This window comes from Gymnogyps californianus, chromosome 4 (genome assembly GCF_018139145.2).
Source record: "Gymnogyps californianus isolate 813 chromosome 4, ASM1813914v2, whole genome shotgun sequence".
Classification (NCBI taxonomy): domain Eukaryota; kingdom Metazoa; phylum Chordata; class Aves; order Accipitriformes; family Cathartidae; genus Gymnogyps; species Gymnogyps californianus.
In genome coordinates this window covers 49,732,059-49,756,878 of record NC_059474.1, presented here as the reverse complement: position 1 = coordinate 49,756,878, position 24,820 = coordinate 49,732,059, and the positions used below count along the sequence as shown (strand labels likewise).

The following is a 24,820-nucleotide window of genomic DNA, read 5'->3' as shown; positions in this document are numbered from 1 at the left end:
TTTGGTTTGGTTTCTAATTAGAGCCACATTTCTGCTCCCAAAGCATAATATATTAACAGAAAAATGCAACATTTAATAGCAATCCACAACGACTTGTTGTATACTCTCCTCTAGGCACAGACTTGGACTACATTTAGCATGGACCAAATTCTCAGGAAATGCATAAAGCACATGTATTAATGTGTTTTAAGTGGTTATCAGGAAACGGGATAAGTTGATATGCATAAAGTTGACTAAAACAATTTCCAATTCTACACAGAAAGGATTTTAACAAAGAATCTGGAATCTGAAGAGTCAGTATTTAAAAAATTCAATGAATTTCTAATGTTATTGGAGAATACAGCTAGAGAAGTTTTTATTCTGACAAATGAGATGTTACATCTTTGAGCATCTAGCAGTTTCAGAGCAACTTGAGGCTGCAATCAAAACATCCATTAGAGTGCTCCACGTTTCAGAACAAGCAAGCAAGTGGTTGTCAGTGCAGCCAGTAAATCACCTGATCCTATTACAAAATCAATTACTGCAGCACATTTCTATTGCTACACAACCTGATAATGGCAAAATGATATTGGATAGCTACTGCAAGGTCAAGAAAACTGCTAAGAACATCTGAAATTTGTCTTTTTATCATGTAAGTCCAAATTATACAGCATCCTTTTAATGGTATAGTTAAAATTTAAAATATAGTTACCTTCTTTGGCTGATTGAGACATTCAATGGATAGCCTCTGCAACTGCTCTGATGTATGACTGCAAGACAGAAGATTGGAGCAGCAGGTCGAACAGCCCAGCCTCTTCATTAAAGAAGAAATAATGCTGCAGCCACAGCCACACATTGACTTGCTCATTAGATGAGTTTATTCTTAAAGAAATTAGGACTGGTACTGTCCCATAAACACTCAAAATTGGCCAGCTGCCTCATTCTGCAGCTCCTTGGCTGAAATTAAGACTGCTAAACAGAAAGGAAAAAAAGAAGTGTTTCTCAAAAAAATGTCAGCCACTCTCATCAGCAAGTAATACCTCACATTTAAAAAACGTGTACGTTTTTCCCTCTACTCCTTTTTGCAAAGCAAGCTGCTTTGAAAAGATGGACAGTTGTCTAACAGAGAAGTAAATTCAGGGACGGCAATCTCTCCAAACTGCTTGCTGACTATTCCTTCTGTGGCTCTTGTCACTTCAAGTCTGTTTTACCCTCCCCAGCATCGCAGCCTATCCAGCCTGGGCCCCGGCCAGAGGAGGCTACGCCAGCAGCCAACAGCCGAGAGCCCCACCCCACGCAGCCCCACGCGCTCGCCCACAGCATCCTCCCCACCGGCGAGGGCCTCCACTCCTCGCAGCCACAGCACAGAGCAGGTTATTGCACACGTTCAGAGCTGCCAACCTTTTGTAACGCCTCGGCTTGAAAACGACCTTCCAATTACACAGGAGAACGACAAGACCTGTCTGACTGCTACACTCCGAGACTGACTATTTGCAGTGGCTGGGAGAAAAAAAAAAAAAAAAAAAAAAAAAGACAACCACAAAAAGTCTTCTTGAAAAGTCAGAATGCATGAGAAAAAAGCTACACAGGTCTACCAAATCCTGAAATAAGAATGGCTGCTACAAAGCTACGTGAGTGAGAACAACACTAGGAAAAGACAACAGAAATTTAAAACCGGGAAGAAACAAGTGTGAGAGAATTTATAGTAGAATGTCCAAAGGTACCACAACCAACTCTCAAAGCAAGTTAGAGGCAGATCGTATAAGCAGCTTTAATAAAGTCTTCAAGGAGCCCTTCGCTCTGAGAAAAACAAAAAAGGCAAAACTAATTCAAATGAGCAGACATAAACAGGTCGTCTAACCTTTAAAAAGAAGTATACTCTGCTCAAAATATAATATTGAATACCTCTCTAATCTAACACACACAAGTGACTTGCTGCTGGAAATGTCTTCTCATTTGCAAGAGATACTAATGCAATAACTATATACTTCTTTTTCCTTTCCATAGAAAAAAATGCAAGTAATATTGTAAAAAGTTCATTTTAATTGGTTTAAGATGGTATGCAATACTATTTCTGAAAGTAGAAGGTCTCACATTAACACAACTGCTTAACCTGATTACGGGATAATCTGACTTGAAATAATTGTCACTTACATTTATAGAGCTATCAGTGCTTGTTCAATAGCATCCTCTTTAGCAAAAGGTTAAGAAAAATGCAAGTGATGTGAAAGCAGCTGAAATTAATATAATCACAAAAAAACTTCTCATTTTCACACTGCATTGAAAGCTTAATTTCTCTTCTGCTCTCTCTCCCCCTCCCCTTTACTCTCTCTTCCCCCCCTCCCTTTCCTTGGTTTAAAGCTGAACTGAGCCTCTCCCCTCACCTTGCTCTGCCCTTTTGATATTCATGTTTCTATTAAATCAATTTCCAGTAGTATCTATATACAAGCATGCACAACAAATTGAACAATTAAAAAAAAAAACCTTTGGTAGATAAAGACCAGATGCAAACAAGCAAAATAATGCAGTAACCTTTTACTCGCCTGCTGGAGGTACTGTCTGCTGCACAGAATTTTAAATCCTCATCTGCAGATGCAATTGAGCTGGTATTGCCAAGGACTTTGCTCTTCCTGTGCTGATTCTACACGGCTATTCATCGAAAGAGCACATTATATAGAAAATCTGAAGTAATATCAGGTGAAATTACTGAAATGGTTTGAAAGGAACCAACTTCCAAAAAAAGCAGCTGTAGCTCTGACCAGCCACATTTCAGAGATATGTCAGACACATTAGTGAAGAAAGTCTTATTGCTGATGCATGCTTGCCAGCAAATGTGCAGGATGTGGAAGCAGAGAGAGCTAATGAAAAAAATTAATACACAGATTTAAAGTGCAAGGATCATACTCTAATGCTCAACATTTCACATGTCCTGCATACCACAAAAATCTTTCACAAGCATCTATTGTTTATAAAGCTAAGAAAACGTTGTTAAAAGCAACCTCCACATCCCCCTACTTCAAATCCTGGTCTCTCCGTAGACTGCAGATCAGTTCTAATACAAATATCCTTACTGCATCTGTATTTCTAATAAATAGAAACACTAGCTTTTTCCTTTGGCAGCACGTAGTTAAGAATTACAGAGATATATTTCTTAACAAGAAACAGACTAAAGGAAAGCATCAATATTTAGGATAATGGTTTTCAGTCTAATAGGGTTAGGAAGTACAAGGGTACTTCACTAGAATTTGTATTATTCTTGGTAGAAATGAAGTACCAGCAGTGAAGCCTGCTATTCATTATTTATGAATTTTTCCCCTCCTCATATCAGTTTCCTTAATGTACTATTGATCCCAGGGCGCATGCAGATAGAGCCAGTGATTGACAGCCACAGTTTCATAGAATAAGTATCTGCAACATAAATTAATATTTTTAAGAATTTCAAAGTAATATCACTGTGGGATTTTTTTTTTTTTTCCCCCATCTATGGACAGCAGAATTGAAGTCCCGCTCATGGTGACATAGTAGAGATGAACAAACTTCCCCCCCCCCCCGAAAAGCATCCTATAGTGTCATTTAAAACATGAAGACAGACTTGCTTAAATTTTACATTGATGTTACAGCTATATTTTGTTTCTTCTACTTTTCTAGTGTCTTATCAGCAAAACTTTCAATACATCTTTACTCCCTACGATATTTTTCACCTGAAATTAAAATTGCTTGCTATGAATCTTTTTTTGTTACTTCCCTGTTTCTAACTAAAGTATTAAACACATAATGTTCTCCTTCATAATATTCATTGACAGGTCAGAGTCATGAAGACAACATTCTCAGAACTGTGGTTACCTTTCAGAATACCAGCTATTTTTATCATATTAGCTCTCATGACTTCCACAAACTTAGTCAAATCCAAACTTAAAAACACAGCAGGATTGTTTATGGTTTTAAAGAAACATTTATCATACTAACAAAGCTTTCTTGCAATATTCTTCATTACAAGCCACAGACTGTTTCTATTTAAAAAAAATGCAAAGGAAAGATGATTTCATGCTAAGCTAAGGCCATACTCTCCTGTATGCAAAATCTCAATGGGCAAACAGCCAGACACACTCTTAGTTAAAGAGACTGGATGAAATATCCTTGGACACTGAGAGTGGAAAAGACTGTAGACTATGAAAAGTGTAAGTACGAATAAAAAAAAAAGTGCAGAATATATACTTCACTTAATTGTTTGCAAGGATATACATATAGAAACAAAATATAAATTATGAAACAGTTACTGAACAACTAATCAAATAAATACAACTTTGAACTGGGGGAAAGCCTTCCTACAAAAAGAGATTCTTGCCAAATCAGTGTAGCACATGAGTAGTAATACACGTTTAGGGCAAAACCACTATACTATATACAATTCATTGTAAAGTTTAAATGTCTAAACATATTGCTAAGATCTAAACATACAACACGCCTGATAGAAGATACTCAAACGGAAAAAAGCCAACAGGTTTATTTGTTACATATTTAGAAAACAGCAAGAGAATGCAAGAGAAGCTACAACTCTAAAGGGTTTAGGAGGATGGAAGATACTTTCCACAACACATCAACAAGTTTTAAGGCAACTCTCCGAAAGATAGTTGGAAACACCAGAGACGCCTGGGGCTTGCCACACAGCCTGGCCAGCTCCCCTGTTCTGTCTGCGGCCAGATCCACTGTCTCAGATAATAAATCCAACATGCAGAGCAAGCACCTACATTATACTTTTCAATAGCTGGTCAAGAAAAGGGCTGGTTGGTATACTTCCTTACAAATGAATCAATCTTCTCAAAGTTAATGCTCAAATCATTGCTTTGGAAAAAAAAAAAAAAAGGGGGCTGTTTTCAATACATATCTAACTTTTAATACAGTCAGAATATACATTTGTTTGTGCAAGGCAAAAATTAGTACAAGATAAGAATGTTGGCTTTTTGAAATTATTTTTCAAGTGAAGATGATAGTAACCTGAAAGAAATTCTATAAATCTCATTAAAATAATAAAAGAACTTGTAGTGCCATGAACTGAACCTAAGCTATGTATTTCTTCATAATCCAAAAAGCTGCTTTATTCATACATACAAAGGACTAAGAGTCTTTTCATATACCTGCACAATAGGTAAATAGGTAAAAGATAGCTTCTAGTTGAAGGTTTGCTACTGGTAATAAAAACTTTAAAACTCTCCACTGGGAGAAGCAGCAAATTGCTTTAAAAATTACATCATCTGCTGCCCTCTCAAGATTCCAACTTAAAGATGTGAAAATGGTCTTTGGATGTTTGCGTTCTCATGTCAAAGATAATAAAACAGAAAGATTTAAAATTTAAAAAAAAAGGCGCCATCACAACAGACAAGTACACTGCCCCCTGCAACAGACAGATTTCAAAGCAGTTACAGGAAGGATATAAGAAGGAATGTCCAATTTCACCCAAGACACAATGCGACAGAAGTGGTGGTTTTCAACTTCATCAGCTTTTCTCAAGGTCCCTCCCTTCTGTTTGGGGTGGGGAAGAGATGAATGGGTATTCAAACTGAGGCTCATTCTTTCCCCTCTCGCACAAGAGGAATCACAAAAAAAAAAAAAAAGGGTTGAAAAAGTGGGAGACAACTCTTTTTGTTCCAGAATTGTGCAATTTGTACAAGCTTACACAGGACAAACACTGGCTGCACCTCCCAAGACCCCCATCTCATACCTGACCCCCTTTGTTGATGACAAGTTTTCTAATTTGGAAAACAAAACATACAAACAGCACCTCTCTCCAAAAACCAAACAGTGGTACTCTTCCCAGCTTCACCCATAGAGATAAAAGGAAAAACAGAGTCCTACCATTTGCAATACCAGGATGTGTTTTCTTGAACTCTTCTGGACATCTGTGGACTTGCCATCTTTCCCCTGTGCAGCACAGGCATGTGACCCGAACCCTGGCTTCCAAGAGCATGAAAGCACTGTAATGCTGGGAGGTTTGGGGCCTGTGTTTCACTCATCTGCTCCGAGGTAAGAGTCCACGTCACTGCCATTCTAATTTCTTAACACCATTCACTCCGGGAAATAGTGACATATCCAACTAACTGAATTGACAAACATCTCAGTATAGATACATGATCATCAGCAGCCATCCAAATTAGAGGCTCCCTTTGCCTAAAAGGTACATGCACACTGCCTTCTCATTAACTCCATACTGTGTTCATATTTTCAGTATTCATCTTGCATGCTGTCCATCTACCTGGACTCTGTTGGAGAGAAAAAAAGGTGACGGGATACCAACTTGTTCTCTGTAATTTTCTAAGAACCACTCCATCACTTACCAGACTTGAGATGTGTTTATTCATTATAACTGAGACCCAAATACCAACTGCACTTCTTTGTCTCAACTTTGCTAGAGTACTCCTCCCAGCTGAAACATCATCTGATATTTATTGCAAGTTGATGCAGCAAGGAAGAAAAAGTTGTTCCTGTATATGATTAAAGTGTTCTCAACATTTATTCCAACATGCTCATACACAGCCTAAAAAAAAAAAAAAAGGGGGGTGGGAAAAAATTAACATACCTTTTAGAGTCAAGGTATTTTGCACTCTAAAGTTTAATCGCTCCAATCCACAAAAGCTGCATACTATGGAAAATTGTAGTAAAACATTTGAGAATCTCCTGCATCTGCTCTTACCTAAGGACCATATGTAGGCTAGTCTCCCTACTCTCCTGGCCATGCAACATCCCCACAAAGTCTTTCTCGCTCCATGTGTTCAGTTGCCTTTATTGCACGCAAACAAGGAAACAAGCAGCAAAAAAAAGCAGAAAAGGAGAAATCACTAGCATTTCTTTGACTGGGGATGAGGGAGTCCTCCAGCCACTGCTCTTGCCTCCCTAACTAACTTCCCTATACTTCACTCTCCAGAGGAGTCGTATTTACCTCTTCATCTGGACTGACTACCTAAGTAAAAAAATCACACCTTGAACAATTCCCAGCACCTGCTAAAACAGAAGAAAGTCCTTTCTACCATCTTCCAGCTATATGAGAGAAAAAAAGATTTAGCCCACACATTGCATATAGTCTAATGAGGGTAATCAGTGTGGGGCTTGTGAGGATGTCTCCTGAGAGAGCAGGAGATGATCCAGTGGCAGATTTCTGGATGCCTTTTCTAGTGGGCTTAAGGACAACAGATTTCATAATTTGGCTTGGGAGCTAAAATCACTTAGCTTAAGTAGTGCTGTTGACAGACATGTGGTTCCTGGCATTAGATAGGAAGCCTACAGTTGAGTCATGAACACAGGCAGCAGCAACCACTCGCACCAAATTAGCTATGGAGCTATTACAGCTAAATACAGAGACATCTGCACAGGAGTTGCTCCTCTCCTCCAGTCCTCCCAAATGCACTGACGGTCCCCTTCTCTTCTCGCCTCTTCCCTAAAAAACATCTGTACAAGTTTTCTACACAGCACAGGAAAACAGCTGGAGATTATAAACCAACTGAATACAGGAAGTCAGTAATCCTTCAAGTAAAGAATAAATTCACACTACCGTGTACTACCTACTCATTTTCAGTATGCTAAAATATTACCTCATAAGTATTAAAAGTTGTTAAAGATATCCACACACGCCTGTTTTTAACAGCTGGTGATTTTCCTCCTTTAGAGCTCTGGGAAGCAGTCTGGGATAAGCACTTAGCTCACTGCCAAGTTACAACCAGGTATTGAAATAGTTAATATTTTCCTCAGAGGTAACCCTCAGTGCAAGCACTGAATGTTTCTCTCTTTCAGAGCTCTTGTTTCAGACTATCTGCTGATTTAAGAAGGAAACACTATCAATTTATGCTCGGTACTTCTTTTTAAAGGTGACTTAATTATGAGTGCTACCCCTTTTCAAACAAAGCCAATAGAAAAAAAAATCCCAAAGTAGCGTAAAAGAAAACTGACGTCTTGGGGAAAGAGGCATGCTGCTATAACGCCTTAGCCTGTAATAAATATCACAGAGGAAGCAAGTGGCTTGCCATCTGACTGCAAATTTCAGAGCCACCCATTTCCATTACTACCAATGGAGACAAAGATGAGGACAACAGAACAGCCACACTATCACCACTGACAGGATGGTAATTTCTCCACAAGAAGCACAGGATAACAACCAGGCAATTCCTGCTACGCCCTTGGAACAGAATGCTGCTGACCTGGCGAGGCTGAAACACAAGTCTTAAATGGTGATTTTCAACCCCTTTATGCAGGATGGCTACAAGTAACAGCCCAGACTTCGCATCTGACCCCTGGTCCCTTGTCTCCCTGGGGCAAATAGGGAGGGATGAGAAGTAGCAGGGACATAATCTTACATTTATGTGTCATGAAAGCCTGATGCTTACAAAAAGTGTCAGGCCTGCTGTATATGGGCAAACTGACTCCACTGCCTATTCACAGGCAGGTCCTGCCAAGTGACAAGGAAGGAGAGACCATGCTCACTTCCCTGCTACTGGAAGAAGTACCACATCATCCTGCAAGGTGCATTTCTGGGAAGAACAGGCAAAACAGGAGAAAGGCTCTCTGGCAAAACAGCCACCCTTTAGATACAGAAATTAGCATGTCCCCATGTCAAAACACACCATAAAGCAAGACCTGTAATTCTTTTTATTCACTGTAATTTCCAGCAATATTCAGAATTACTATTTTAAAAATGTAACTTACTCTCATCCATCCATAATCTAGGTCTTCACAGAGCTGCAGACAGAAGTCAGCTTTATGAAATTCAGATTTTCAGCAATATTTTTTGAAAATGCCAAAACAAACAAACAAAAAATAACACACCAAACCAAAACCCAGAAATATGAGACTTATCCATATCTGAATATAGAGGAAAGCACACCTTCACTTTCTGGTTAACCAACAGGACTATTTCAAGTAAGAAACCTTACAAACCAATTTCAAAGTTAAAGAAAGAAGGACAAGAGCCTTATAAAGATCAATGTTGCCACTATATTTCATATTAAATCAAGAACCACAACAACAATGAAGCTATTCTAATCCTCTGTGCTCTTCAGGCTGCAGGAAACGAGTGGATTGGCCTTTATTATGTTTAAGACGTAGAAAACTCAAAGATGACTGGCTACTTCAAATAAAAGCTTACAGCATTAACATAACCATCATCAACTAACAAACATTTTTTGCCCCATTTCTCCACTCAAGCCTCACCCTCCACCTACAGGCTTACAGTAAGGCAAAATATTTACTATAAATATTACCTTTTGCAATACTCTGTCTGAAGTCCTTATTCACTGCCAAATGTGTTTTCATTACCCCTTTGGAAGTCACGGTCCAGATCTTTCTGCACAGCCTTACCCACAGCTACAATCTGTATGAGTGAGTCATGTGGAAAAATGCTAGCTTAACACTAGAAGGTTATGAAAGTTTAAAAAGCTATTTTTAATTTAGATAGAAGTTCATCACAACACACAATTATGTTCTATGTCCCTGTTAACTTTCTGGTGAAAAGCTGGGGTTTCTCAATAGCAGAAGCTGGCTACATTTAACAGCAGAAAACATTAACAGATGTTGATGTAACAGGATGAAAAAAGCGCCTTGCCTGTTCACTTTTTTCATATGAGATCATCAATCTGGCAATCCTAGAAGGGAAACTGTGTCCTCCAGCTAAAAAAAAGTGAAGGTAATCCAAAGCTATCAGTCAGAGAAAGTGAGCATTTTGCAAACTGTACTTCCTAGAGGATATTTCACATTTCCTTAACAAAGACCAAGTGAACTTCAACTCTAAAAGTGAAACAGATAAAAATACAAAATCCAATCTAACTCAAGGTAAACAGAAGTTACATGCTTTCATCAACCTCCTCCTAACAAAAAGGAGGTGGCAAAAAAATCCACATACATATAGATGCAGTGCAAAATTTGTTCACAAATATATATAGTATGTCAGTTCTTGAACTGGGTTGAGTAGTAAGGAACAAACTACAAGGACATTCCATATTTATGACTGCTATACACTGAATTTCTTAATACATCTTATAATACTTTCATCCATTCAAAAATCAGAGACTGATACAAAAGAACTGAAGAAATAGTTACATCTTTTCTAAACTATCGAATGTATTTGTATTTATCAATTTATCTACAGGACATAAAACAAAAGACAATTAGCTTCTCCCTACCTTTTTATACCATACCATCTATTTTCTACACAGAAAAATTGAGGTATTATCATGTATGAGCTTAACCTAGCCAACACAAGTAACAATAGCAGCACAGATGCTTCAGTACAAGCTTTAAGTGTGTGCCAGAATGCAGAACTGAAGCACTCTCCATCATTAAAGACACTAGCTCAACACACACTAGCACAGGCATATTAACTCCCGCTACAGTCACATCTTGAATTTTGCTGAGCTAGAGTAATCCAGTGTCAGCCCTCACCGCAGGGAAGTTCACCTGAGGCTGCTGCAGTCCGACAAGCACTGGCAGCAGAACCACTTGCGCTAGCTTCAAAAACATACTTCATTCCCCCTCTCAGGTGTTTCCATCCCCATGTCATCTCTGGCCCTGTGTTGGCACAATAATCGGTGCAGACTGCACAGACATTTTAGATGTTCTCTATATAATTAGTTTTAACCTGTAATAGTTCTGAAATCTAGTTCACTGCACAAATGCTCCAAAACTTCTAGAAGTCAAGAATCAGAAGCTGATCAGAAGAATTTATTTTGGTAGCACTGCCTACTTTAAAGTACTCAAAAACTATAGCCTAACACTAGTTTCGATCTTAGCAGCAGTGTTGCTTATGCCAGGTTACACAGCCTTTGATCCCTCATTTCAAACCCCTCTCCCTCCCATACAGAGGGGAAAACAGAGGTATAATTGTTCATTTAGTTGGACAGGGAAGAACAGGAAAATTGATTTGGATGAAAAATAACCCAGGAAAAAAGAAGGCCACACTTCATAAGATGACCAATCTAGATCACTGTGCTATGCTACACATGACTTCTTCAACATAATACAGAGGGGGACAGTGAGGTGGAGGGTAGAGGAGAACGGGAGAGATAAAGGGGGCCATAGGCAGCTGGGGATTTTGCTGTTTGAGCCAGCAGGGTTATCACAGGAATTCAAGCACAACCAAATCCATGGATGTCATACGCCATACTGATGAAATATTTTGTTGCTCTGTTCCTCACTTCCTTGTCTATAAAACAGGACTAATGCTTACTATGCTTAGGGCACTCAGATATGGTAAAGAAGTTAAAGACTAAGTTATTTACTTACTGTATTAGTAATGAGGGGACAGAAAAGGAGGGATACAATTCTTCTTGAAGACAGGACAAGAAAAAACAGCTAATGGGAGAAATAAGTAGTTTTATTTCCTTTTCCTGTAACCAAAGTATTGGAGAAATAAACATTAAGGGTTTTGATACAATGGAGCCAGCTTGCCAGAGAGAAAGCAGCACTCAAAACTGAGAGCAGAGTCGCAGCAATAAATGTTCTGAACCCTGCTCAGAGGGAGCTCGAGCTGGATGCGCTCTAATGTGCTGCTCAAAGCACTCCAGCCCTTTAATCGTCCACGGTTGCCTTTGCATTTGAGCAGCAAGCAGATCCACGACATTACAGGGGAAGAAGAGAAGAACTGACTTAGAACTAGCACCCTAGCTATACAGAATAATTAGCCATCAGTGTAACATCCTAAACAGACTTTCATTATGTATTACCAAAACAATATTTTACTTCTAAATGATGACTAGTTCTTGTGTTTTAAGGCTCATTATTTTCTTGGATGTTAACAAGCTTTAATTAATTTCAAGATGTGAAAGACCAATTAAGTAGTGAGGTCACAGTGAGGTCACCTGTGCACATACTAGGAGCCAAGTTTTACATACACACACCTCTCTGCAACCACTTAGCAGTAAGCAGCTAGTGCAGATGAAGCAAGCCATACAAAGTCATGTAAGGTTTAATAAGTTAAAATGATTAACTAGAAGCAGAAATATGTATACAACAATCTTGCAAAATTCACATCTCATTACATGCCTTTTAGCAGTTTTTGGTTTTATAATTAAGAGAAAGTATTCAATTTCTCTACAGTCCTGAACATCTTTGGTCCCGGAATGTCAAATTTGCAAGCCATCTTTAGAATATGTAAGACTTACTGGTTTTCAAACTTCAGGAAGTACTTTCTCCCTAAAGCAACACCAAGATGAACTGATTAGTGTGCAAGTATATGCAAGAACTCTAAATGACAACTTCACATTCTAGGTTGATGAGCAGAAAAACTAGCAAAAGATACCTGAACAACTGAGATCCTAAAGAACAAGCAGTTTATCATTCCTGTTAAGATCATGACATTCTTTGCTCCAGACTTCAGACCCAGGTTTGAACAGACTTCAGAAAAACATTGTCCTTGACCTATGACATACAGAAAAGTTAACATGCTCTGCAAAGCCTTGACAATCATATTCGAGCTAAGAGGAGATCTGCAGGCAGCATTAAAAAAAACCCTGAAGACAGAAAACAATACTATAATATGACATTACTATTGTCATAATTTATTAACTAAAGAATAGTACAAGTGGAGCTTTTACCAACATAATTCTAAGGTGTTTACCTGCAACACAGAACATTTTTCTTAACAATTCTTCACCTAATGGGATCTTTATAATATCTAACAAGCAACACATAGGTGATGTGATATACTTAGTACAATGCATCCCAAGCAACCCATTCCCAGCTCAGTTTCCTAAGGGTCATATCGAAGAACGTAAAACCTACAGAATAGCACAGGATCTTGTTAGACCAGCTGGTTTGTTTTGTTGTTTGGTTTATTTTTCATTGTTTGGGGGTTGCGTGTTTTCCCTCTTTAATTTAGTTGGGAGTGGGTGCGAGGGAGACAATGACACCAAGACCTTTTAGGACATAAAAAGTCTGTTGTCGTTCAATTTGTGTAGTCACCATTCAAACACAAACCTCATTTTATTTCATTTGTTGTAGCACTGTAAATAGAGTGCTTAAGGACACAGTCAAGGTGAAGTCTCGGTTTGCTCATGCTTTTTTTTGTCTGCCATAACATAACTAAATCAACATCACTTAAATGCTTTAGTTAATTAATCAGTGTAACTAATCTATCATTTGCCATTTACACCTAAGAATTCATACACTAGAAAATTCTGCCCCCTCCCTTTTCATTAGCTGGTATAATAAGGGATATTACCCTTCTTCCCTCTCCTGCCTCTCACTGCACAAGCCTGGTCTTACTCTCATTCTTCTACCCCATTGCAGCTGTGATGCTGTTACGATTTGCTGTATCTACTCCTCAGGATGCCTAGTATATAGTGTGTCTCACGCATTCCACGACACAAAAATTTCAAGTAATTCTAAAATTCTTAGGCACTGAGCTTTCAAACTGGCATAAAACGTACACAATCTGGGCACAAATATTGAATTTCTCAGTGACTAAGATTTAAATCAACAAGACACAAGGAGGAGTTCTCCCACATTGTTTCTTGAAGCTTTTTAATTGATGTATCTTGGAGCTTTTTAATTGATTTATCTTCAGTGTTTCAGTTTTACATAAACATCATACTTCTAGACTTCATCAGCTAGGAATGACTTTAGTAAAACACAGAAATAATATTTATTCGCAATTCTATGTTATATTTACTCAGTCAATGACCTTTCCCATGAAGGAGTGCCACTGTCCCTCCCAGTATTATATCCTAACACCTGGATACGTCACCTGCGTCCATGGCCCTGGTTCACTGCAGTCCAGTTCCCACACTCTTAACAACCTGACTTTGAGTATTGCCACTTTCAATGGTCAGCCTGTCTTTTATCACAATGCTCTTCAGAGCTGCCGTACAGCTTGCCACTCCTGAATGCAACACTGACCTTTCAGAGCAGATACCTCCAACCATTTTACACACTCATCTCAGGACAGTCTCTGAATATTAGTCCCCCTAGCTAAGCAGCAGTATCTTTGGAGCACATCAGATAAGCTGAAGTTCTTTAGGAACTCTTCATGTCATCTTTAAGATCTCAAAATCGTATCTTCTTAGCTTTCTGCAAATAGTTTGTATTCCTATCCACTACTTTTTCTACTCAGTATTTTAGTGCAGTTGTGGTGGGTTGACCCTGGCTGGATGCCAGGTGCCTACCAAAGCTGCTCTATCACTCCCCCTCCTCAACTGGACAGGGGAGAGAAAATAAAATGAAAAGGCTCATGGGTCGAGATAAGGACAGGGAGATCACTTCACCAATTACTTCATGGGCAAAACAGACTCGCCTTGGGGAAAAATTAGTTTAATTTATTACTAGTCAAATCAGAGCAGGATAATGAGAAATAAAACCAAATCTTAAAACACCTTCCCCCCACCCCTCCCTTCTTCCCAGGCTTAACTTTACTCCTGATTCTCTATACCTCCTCCCCCCCGAGCGGCACAGGGGGATGGGGAATGGGGGTTTGGGTCAGTTCATCACACATTGTTTCTGCCACTCCTTCCTCCTCAGGGGGAGGACTCCTCACACTCTTCCCCTGCTCCAGCGTGGGGTCCCTCCCACGGGAGACAGTCCTCCATGAACTTCTCCAATGTGAGTCCTTCCCACGGGCTGCAGTTCTTCATAAACCTCTCCAGCATGGGTCCCTTCCACAGGGTGCAGTCCTTCAGGAACAGACTGCTCCAGCGTGGGTCCCCCGCATTGTCACAAGTCCTGACAGCAAACTTGCTCCAGCGTGGGCTTCCCACGGGGTCACAGCCTCCTTCAGGCATCCGCCTGCTCCGGTGTGGGGTCCTCCACGGGCTGCAGGTGGATATCTGCTCCACCACAGACCTCCATGGGCTGCAGGGGGACAGCCTGCCTCACCATGGTCTTCACCACGGGCTGCAGGGGAATCTCTGCTCCGGCACTTGGAGCACCTCCTCCCCCTCCTTCTTCACCGACCTTGGTGTCTGCGGAGTTGTTCCTCTCACATCTTCTCACTCCGCGCTCTCTCTGGCTGCAACTGCTATACCCCCCTGTAACTTCTTTTCCCTTGCTTAAATACGTTATCCCAGAGGCGCTACCACTGTTGCTGACGGGCTCAGCCTTGGCCAGCGGCGGGTCCGTCTTGGAACCCGCTGGCATTAACTTTATCAGACATGGGGGAAGCTTCTAGCAGCTTCTCACAGAAGCCACCCCTGTAGCCCCCCCCGCTACCAAAACCTTGCCACGCAAACCCAATACAGCAATGTACGCAACGAAAATAAGTCTTCATGGAACATGTCAACCAGTCACATATTGAACCCATTAGCCAAAATATTGTGTCAGTGAGGAGCAGAAAACATTGTATAATCACCTCTAGGTATGAACAACGCCCGTAACTATTTCAAACCCTCCCCCTCACAGTTTTCAATTGCAAGATTTTATTTTTATTCTAGCATTTCATACAAGTTTAAAACTTCACCCAAATTTAAGGAAGCATTTCGCTTAAATTTTTCCCCAAAGAATCATTTTCTACTAAAGTTTATATTCAGCTAAATATTTCATCACCCTCCAGTAGCTGGCAAATCAGCATATACTTCAAAACTTCAGCTAAAGAGACAACTGCAAGTACGTTATTAAATATTCATATATTTTGTGCAACTGAAACTGAATTATAAAAGTGGCTTTCTGACCCAAACTAAATTGGTGCTTGTTTACCTTAAAAATGCCTGACTGTAACTTGCAGCAGTTGAGGAACTGCTTCATAAGCAGCTCAGTCCACAACACAGACAGAAGTGTTCTGTAATATCATTAGCTGTCTCAGTTAAGACCATCTCAGCAGGCAGTCTCAGGACGAGCTTAATCCATGAACTATCCTGCAAAAGGTCTTCTTTTGCCATCCCTGCAAGCAGACGGCAGTGGCCACCATCAAGACGGCCAGGTTGTTTTCTGTTGGGGCAATAATGGCTACTCTTCAGCTTTATCTTAGTGGAGGCAAGTCATCCTCCTAAAGGCCATTCAAGGAAAAGACGACAAACAGCACCACTCTCTTTGCAGACATTAAAGAACGAAGGGCTGGCTATCATATGAAATCACTAGCTGCAATGTTCTCTTACAAAAAGAGACCTTGACAGCTAAACAGTATTTCACATGATGTTCAGCTCTGGAACAAAGTGGAGTAATATGCATGATGAGCCCCACCGGAAATGTACTTGTGGTTTCCCAAAGAAAAAAGGAAAAAAGTACATGAAGTTACTAATTTGTGTTGTTAGAAGTGTTAAGGAACAGAATTCTAAATTCAATTTGCAATTGGTATCTAATTAGTTTGCTAGAAAACACCCAAGATCTTTCTGTGGATAATAGTCTAGTGAAAGTACAGTTTCATTTAATTATTCAAAATGCATCTAGCTCAAGATTTGAGCAACAGAAAACATTACACAAAAAGATAAAAAGATTTTTAAAATGGACTTCCAGAGAGGGGCGAAAAAAACAAAAAACCTACCACAACACTGATTAATCAAGAGTTACTACAACTACTTAAAGTAATCATCAACAAAAAAAGCATTATTTTTTGAATGACTGTCCCAGGAGATCCTATTTCAAAAAAACATTACTTCTTTTTCACTGAGAATATTGGGGGGGGGGGAGGTGTTAAATTCTTAAAAGAAAGCTACTTTTCAAGTTAAACCAGAGACAACTGGCAACTTGCTGAGCAACTTCACCTTTGCACCTTTTAATTAAACATGTCAAATCATCAAAAATTGATTTTTATGAAGTATCTTTTGGAAATAATTAGTGCATTATTTTAAGTTACCTTCATTTTACTTCAAAGTATTATTGCTGACAAAGTTTACAATGCATACAATTCACATACGAAATAACACAAGCACACAAAAGGTCCAAACAAGGATCAGACTTGATGGACAGATGAAAGCACAGAGGCTGCGAGAAGGGGACAGTATTCCTAAAGTGAGTGTGACCCTTGGCCAAACCCACCAAGAGCAGCTCCCTTTAAAAACCTCATTCATTAACTACTACGGGCTAATGATCCAGATGTCTTCCAGGAAGGCAGCTAAGAGTTTTGCAAGTCTAGTAACTGCTGGCTGGCAGTTGAAGGAAAGGATGGGAGGTGTCTGTGCTCCCTTCCACAACTTAGATCTCCTGTGGGACCAAAATTCAAAGGTTTTGGAGTTCAGCCTGCTTTGTATTAGGTAGCACAGACCAAGTAAGAATCTTGCACAGATTCTAAAATTATGAAAGACTAGTTTTAACAGCAGGCAGAACAATGAACAAAGAATATTTCACCATAATTTTACCCTACCCTTGGCTTTACTGAAGACAAACTTCTCTCCCTACATCAAAAATCCCAAATAAGTTTACCTTTGAAAGCTACAACTCCAGTGAAGACAAACATCTTCCCACACTAATTCATACCATACAGAGCAGCTTATACCGTACCAGTGCTCAAATCTATATGCTTGCTACAGAAGGTCCAATGTATTAATTTTCATGTCTTAAAAGGAACAGACTAGAAATATTTTCAGGTAATTTCATAAGTTATGGGCCTTTTACTGTCACAAAGAAGTAACAAAGACACTTTAACTCTGCATAACTGACAATCTATCCTGTGGAGAGTCTCTCTGGCAGACTCTTCTTGGAGGCACGTAGTGATGGGACAAAGGCTATGGACACAAGTTGCAACAACAGAAATTCTGACTATATGTTCTGAAAAAAAAGTTTCACATCACAGGCAGTTAAATATTGAAGCAGGCTGTCTAGAGAAGCTGTGGAATATCTGTCCTTGGAGATATTAAAAACTTATCCTGAATAGCAACCCTGAGCAACTTCATCTAAGCTGGTCCTGCTGTTGGAGATATGCGAGAAACAAAAACAAAGGATGCTATTTAGTTAACGAGGCGTGACCTTGAGAAGAGAAACAAGATGACACCATAAGTCAGTGGGTAAAGACATACCAAGATAAGCACAGGGGCAATCAAAGAGCTACTTGAACTGCGAGTGAACTATCCTAATTAACATACTAGAAAACCCACCCTTGAGTAGGGAGAGCCCCCTACCAACAGAAGCCCCTTCCTCACAGAACATGCGCAGTAAAAAAGGAGGACACTGCGACTTTAAGTGGAGATGAGACTTGCGAGAACCAATAGGAATGAGAGTAACTAAGAAAAACTGTAAAAATACTGATAACTGTTGCTTGAAAGGTATAAAATGCTTTACCGTGTGTTAATCAGGTGTGCTAGCTTTGTGGAGTTACCACCTAGCACCCATCTCTGCGCAGACATGAAATAAACAAATATCTCGGCTCTGTGTGTTAATTGGCTTTTTTTGCACACCGGGTGAAAGAATCCTGATTTTTGGGACAACATTTTGGCGACCCAGATGGGACAGCCATAAGGCCTTGCCCGGATCGTCTTGTCGTCCCCGACAGCGGACCGGACCGGACTGAGCTCCAGCGCGCACCGACCTATTGATCGGGGACTCCTCCGGATTCCCTCCGAAGCCGGGGCGACAAGCGACTCAAAGGTGCAACGCCAACCAGAGATATTTGTATCAGGGTGAAAGGGGAATGAATCCTTGGATTGGTGAGTATAAAATTTAATTACAAATTCAATGACTCCCATGGAAGGTTAAAGGGTAAAGTCGCACGTAGACGCTTGGCAAGGGGTGCCGTAATTGACCAGGGGGGTCAGAGCCGAGTGCGCATAAAGTCGCCGGTGGGGCGCATAAAGTCGCACGTAGACGCTTGGCAAAGGGTGCCGTAATTGACCAGGGGGGTCAGAGCCGAGTGCGCATCAAGTCGCCAGGGGGGCGCATAAAGTCGCACGTAGACGTTCGGCAAGGGTTGCCTTAATTGACCAGGGGGGTCAGAACTGAGTGCGCATACTGACCAAGGGGGGGTCAGAGCGGTACTGACCAAGGGGGGTCAGAGAGGAAATTACTGACCAAAGCGGTCAGAGTGGTAATTACTGACCAAAGGGGTCAGAAGGGTAATTACCGACCAAGGGAGTCAAAGCCGGCAAATAGGTAAATTCGGTTAAAATGGGAGCAAGCCAATCCGTGATTCCTCCCTGTAGCCCTTTGGGGTGTATTTTGAAAAATTGGAATAAGTTTGGGGGAAATCTAATGACTAAAGATAAAATGAAAAGATATTGTAATCAATGATGGCCAAATTATAAATTGGGTTATGATGAAGTCTGGCCAGAAAATGGATCGGTAAACTATAATGCTATATTACAATTGATGTCGTTTTGCCGTTGGATGGGGAAATGCGACGACGTACCTTATGTTGATGCCTTTATGACTTTGTATAGAAAATCTGATATGCGGGAAAAATGTAAGCTAAAGACTGACCTAGTGATGTATACAGCTTCTGAGAAAAAGGAGAGCGGTTGTTGCATAGGCTGTGATGATAGAAAGACTGCAGGGGGAGAAGAGCAGAAAGATGTGCAACTGTTAGTCCCGACAGCCCCACCACTATACAAAAGCAGTGCTGGACAATTGCCAATCGATCCTAATTTACAATCGGGCAATGATAACTTTAGCCCCATTTCCAGCCGGACTAGGGGGCACGCTGAACCAGTTGTACAGGCTCCCCTGAGACAAGCAGTGGGACCGGAAAGACTGCTGGTTTTTATACATGTTCCGTTCACTACCTCTGAGCTGTTAAATTGGAAACAATCTGTTGGATCCTATAAGGGAAACCCTGACGGAGTACATCAACTATTAGAAACTATAATGTTAACACATAATCCCAACTGGGGAGATATACAGGCTTTGATAAATACGTGCTTTACAGCAGAGGAAAAGAGAATGGTGATTGAAAGGGCCAGGGAAGAAGGGGGAAGGAGAAACAGGCAAGAAGATTCTGAGGAGTTTCTGCCTACTAAGAGGGACCCAGAATGGGATCCTAACAGGGGGGGGAATGAGGGCTCAACTGAAGCAGTATCAGCAGCTGATACTATATGGGGTTTAGCATGGAGTGCCTAAACCGAAGAATGTGTCTAAGCTTTACGAGGTAAGGCAGGGTCCGGAGGAAAATCCATCAGCCTTTTACGAAAGGCTATGTGAGGTAGCTAGAAAATGGACAGACTTGAATCCGGATGATGAGGCAAATCAGAGGATGTTCAATATATGTTGTTTATTGGGTAGTCGACTCAGGATATAAGGAGAAAGTTGCAGAAAGTTGATGGAGCTGGGGGAATGTCGATCTCACAATTGATAGAGTATAAGGTTTATGACAATCGAGATGAGAGGGAAAGAAAAGAAAAACAGAACAAAATAAAGTTGCACGCATCTTTGCTGGCAGCGGCAATAAATGGAAATGATGTTGAAGGGAAGGGTAGAGGAAAAAGTAAAGGAAGAGGAGGATGTGGTGGAATAATGCAGGGAAGAGGTCCGCAAAACTGAACCCCTTTAGGGCTAAATCAGTGTGCGGTCTGTGAACAGGAGGGACACTGGAAGAATGAATGCCTGAAACGAGAGGGGCCAAAGGAACGGGATCATGCAGAAAATGCTAATCTTGTTATAAGATTCAGACAATGAATGAAGGGGACCGGGGGAGAACATTAAAATCTTCCCAGCTGATCCCCTGGTTCCAGTTAAGCTGGGGAATGAGACCATAGATTTTTTAATTGACAGTGGGGCTACTCATTCAGTGGTCACCAGTTGTAAAGGACCTCTAAGTAAAGTAACTATACCTATTGTTGGGGCAACGGGAAAAAGAACATTAAGGCCATTTTTACAACCAATGGAATGCACAATTGGGGGAGCTAAATTAATTCATGAGTTTCTATACATGCCAGAATGCCCCCTACCTTTATTGGGGCGAGATTTATTATGCAAACTAAATGCACAAGTAACCTTTTCTAAGAATGCTGTACAGCTCCATATCCCACCTGAAACTGCCTGGAGAGCTCAGATCTGCTTGCTGACAGATGAAACATCAGAAGAAATTGAAGAGAATATTCCAGATGCTGCATTAAATGTGGTAATCCCCCTGGTATGGGCTTCAAAAAAAAAACCCAGGTAAAGCAAAAATGTGAGTCCGATTAAAGTAGAACTAAAAGAGGGGGCAAAACCAGTAACGGTGCATCAATATCCTATTAGGCTGGAAGCTCGCAAGGGCCTCGAAGCCCTGATAAATACCTTTATTCAATATGGACTGCTCAGAGAATGTCAATCTGAATACAATACACCGATTTTACCAGTGAGAAAGCCTCACTCCCAGGATTACCAATTAGTGCAGGACTTGAGGGCTATAAGTTGGATAACCAAAGACATACATCCTACAGTGTCTAACCCTTATACTTTGCTAGCATCTGTACCCGAAAACAATGCCTATTTTACAGTGTTGGACCTAAAAGATGTCGCCTTCTGTATTCCAGTGGATGAACAGAGTCAAACACTCTTCGCTTTTTGAATGGGAGAATCCGACTACTGGAAGGAAAGGACAACTGTGTTGGACTGTTCTTCCCCAGGGATTTAAAAATAGTCCCACTTTGTTCAGTGAAGTACTGGCCAAAGAATTAGAACAATGGCAAACTAATAATGATAATGTTACTCTCTTACAGTATGTGGACGATATCTTAATTGGAGCAGATACAGAACAGACTTGTACAGAAGCCACAGTAAGCCTGCTAAACTTTCTGGGAATAGCCAGATTCTGCTGGATATGGATCCCCAATTTCGGACTTACAACCAAGCCCTTATACGCAGACACAAAGGGCCTTGTGGGGAGTTGTTAGAAGGGACTCCAGAGTGTCGGAGTAGTTTTGATGAAATTAAAAAAAACGATGGAAGCTCTCCTCAAGAAACTACATGAAGAAACTCACATGGGAGCCGATGCTATGATAAGCAGTGTTAAGAGATACGCCGTAGGGCCAAAAATGCAGACAAATGCAGATATAATAGTAAAAAGATGTCAAATCTGTTGTGCAAATAATCCCAAAATACAAAGAAAGCCGCCAGCAGGTGACGTAAAAAGAGGAATAACCCCTAGGGAATACTGGCAAATAGATTTCTCTGAATTACCAAAATGTGGACAACATAAGTATCTACTTGTTCTAGTGGATACGTTTTCCGGATGGCCTGAGACTTTCCCTTGTCGCAACAATGGGGCTAGGGAAGTAATTAGGATATTACTAAAGGAAATAACCCCCCAGATAGCTAGAGTTGGACCATATGTCGTTAAAAGGGTTGGACAACAACGACTTTTGTTTAATCCGTCATGGTCCCTCAAACGGGTAGAGCTATCAATGCAGATTAATATCTCTGCAGTTAAACCAGCCTGTTCACCATTCGTAAGTGCGTCCTATACAGGATGGTTAGCATGGTTACATGGGCAGTCTCTTACTCTTCCAAATCGAGTAAAAAGAAATGTAACTGGTATCCTAGGGACAGGATTGGGAGTCTTAAACAGCATAGATATGAAATACTTGCAAACAAACTCAGTACAGCCACACATGATCTAAAAAAATTAGAACATCCATTGCGATCCTCCCTGTCAGGTTTAGGAACTCGTCAATGGCTGTTATCTGATATATTGCCTCAGCGGGAAAGGGTTAATGAAAAGGACCACCAATAATCATAGATGCACTTGGTATAGTCCAAAATAATATTTCTCTAGCTCTTAGTTGTATCCAGGCTCAACTGTGGGTGCAATATACAATAGCAGCAATTGTAAGAGAAGGTGAAGACGGCACCTTACCTACTGAAATTCGGAAAATAATCTGGGAAAAGGCAACTGCATTTGAAAGAGAATTCCAATCATGGTGGTATCTGGGCAATTTCACTCACAATCCTATCCATAACAAAGCCACGGCCTTTGTTGTAACCATACAGAATGCATCGGTAAAAACCATCTACCCGATCATTGCGTTAGGCTTAAATCACAATGGGACTGTACTCTATCCATTAGAGCATAGAGTATGGGCCCAACGAGACAATAACAGATGGCAGACTGTTGAAGTTGATGCATGTGTGGTACGGGAACAACAGGGATTTATTTGCAAAAGTAATACCATCAAAGCTCAAGACACTTGTCTTGACACTGGGGAAAATGTTTGTCACTTTGAGATACATCCAAAAGAAATCCCTGGAACTGTACTCATATACATTGGGAAAGGATGTGTGTGTATAAGAACTCTATGTAATTTTATAGTTGTAGATAATATTACTGTCGGGATAAAAAATCACTCAAATACTTGCATTTGTAACTTTTACTAACATTATAGGATGTGATTTCAACTATTCAGCTCCAGTTATGACTTATCAGCTAATACAATCCAATTATACTTTAGTTAAGGATCTATTGCTTACTTCCATTGGGATGGATCTCACACTGGTGAAAAAATTTTTACAACATAATGATCTACGCCAGTTGCTGGAACGTGCCCGAGAAGAGGGACAAAAGACTTTCATCACCGTTCACCATGACACAGAAGAGATACATCGTGTTTTGGACCGGGTGAGGAAAGATGGAGAACATAGGTGGTGGGAAGCCTTCCTTGGATGGTCACCCAAGACAACAGGCATTCTTAATCTCATGCTACACCCTGTTGTGATCTTGTTATTGCTAACATGTTTATGTTTACTGCTTATAATCATACTGTATTTTAAGGTTTGGCACATGATGAAGAAATTGCTCTAATGCAATCACCCAGGGTATGCACGCTCATGACAGAGGGAGATAAATCCCTCAAACTTGAAAACTTCCCTATAAAGGACAGAAAAAAATTCCAGCAAGACATATGTCAATGGGAAGGAACCTATGAGCAGTTTTGGAAAATTTTGAAATCTCCCAAAGACTGAAGTTTTAGAATGAAAATATCTAAGTGAGACTTATTTTAAATAAGAACTATTTATCTAAGTCTCAAAGGGGGGAATTGTTGGAGATATGCGAGAAACAAAAACAAAGGATGCTATTTAGTTAACGAGGCGTGACCTTGAGAAGAGAAACAAGATGACACCATAAGTCAGTGGGTAAAGACATACCAAGATAAGCACAGGGGCAATCAAAGAGCTACTTGAACTGCGAGTGAACTATCCTAATTAACATACTAGAAAACCCACCCTTGAGTAGGGAGAGCCCCCTACCAACAGAAGCCCCTTCCTCACAGAACATGCGCAGTAAAAAAGGAGGACACTGCGACTTTAAGTGGAGATGAGACTTGCGAGAACGAATAGGAATGAGAGTAACTAAGAAAAACTGTAAAAATACTGATAACTGTTGCTTGAAAGGTATAAAATGCTTTACCGTGTGTTAATCAGGTGTGCTAGCTTTGTGGAGTTACCACCTAGCACCCATCTCTGCGCAGACATGAAATAAACAAATATCTCGGCTCTGTGTGTTAATTGGCTTTTTTTGCACACCGGGTGAAAGAATCCTGATTTTTGGGACAACACTGGTTTGAGTGGGGGTCTGGACTAGATGACCTCCAAAGTCCCTCCTGATCTAAATTGCCTTACGACTCCATGAAACTGAAAGAATGATCGGGGGGGGGGGTTGGGTTCAACTGTACCACATTGTAAAACAATACATTAACACAGATACACCAGTATACAGACTGATGTTTGATTTTTGCCTGTAAAAACGAGGAAAGGATTGTAGAAACCCTTTTTAAAATTTTTTTCTTTTAGATAGTCTACTCTGCCTCCCCAGTGTTCTTCTGTTCCATCTCCCTATAATCAAAATTGAGGCTTTTTTTAAATGTCAATAGTCAATAACATCTAATTAACAAAAATTCCAATCTCAAATTTCTTATGAAAAAATTGTCATCACTTGCTTTTACAACAGAAGACTGATAGACCTTTTTAAAATCTTATCAAATGAACTGTACTGGTCTCAATATTTTAATGATTTACAGCTGACTGCCAAAAT

The 24,820-nt window shown here is 40.3% G+C and overlaps 1 protein-coding gene and 1 long non-coding RNA gene across 2 annotated transcripts in view; one reads left to right on the top strand and one right to left on the bottom strand.

The window, feature by feature from the left end:
- The window catches only part of FBXW7 (F-box and WD repeat domain containing 7), a 200,447-nt gene that overhangs the window by 146,397 nt on the left and 29,230 nt on the right, over positions 1–24,820 (bottom strand). The window lies entirely within an intron of this gene.
- On the top strand, positions 17,869–22,745 carry LOC127016308 (uncharacterized). The gene is made up of 2 exons (XR_007766474.1): positions 17,869–18,524; positions 21,513–22,745. It is a non-coding gene; the product is annotated as an uncharacterized LOC127016308 (long non-coding RNA).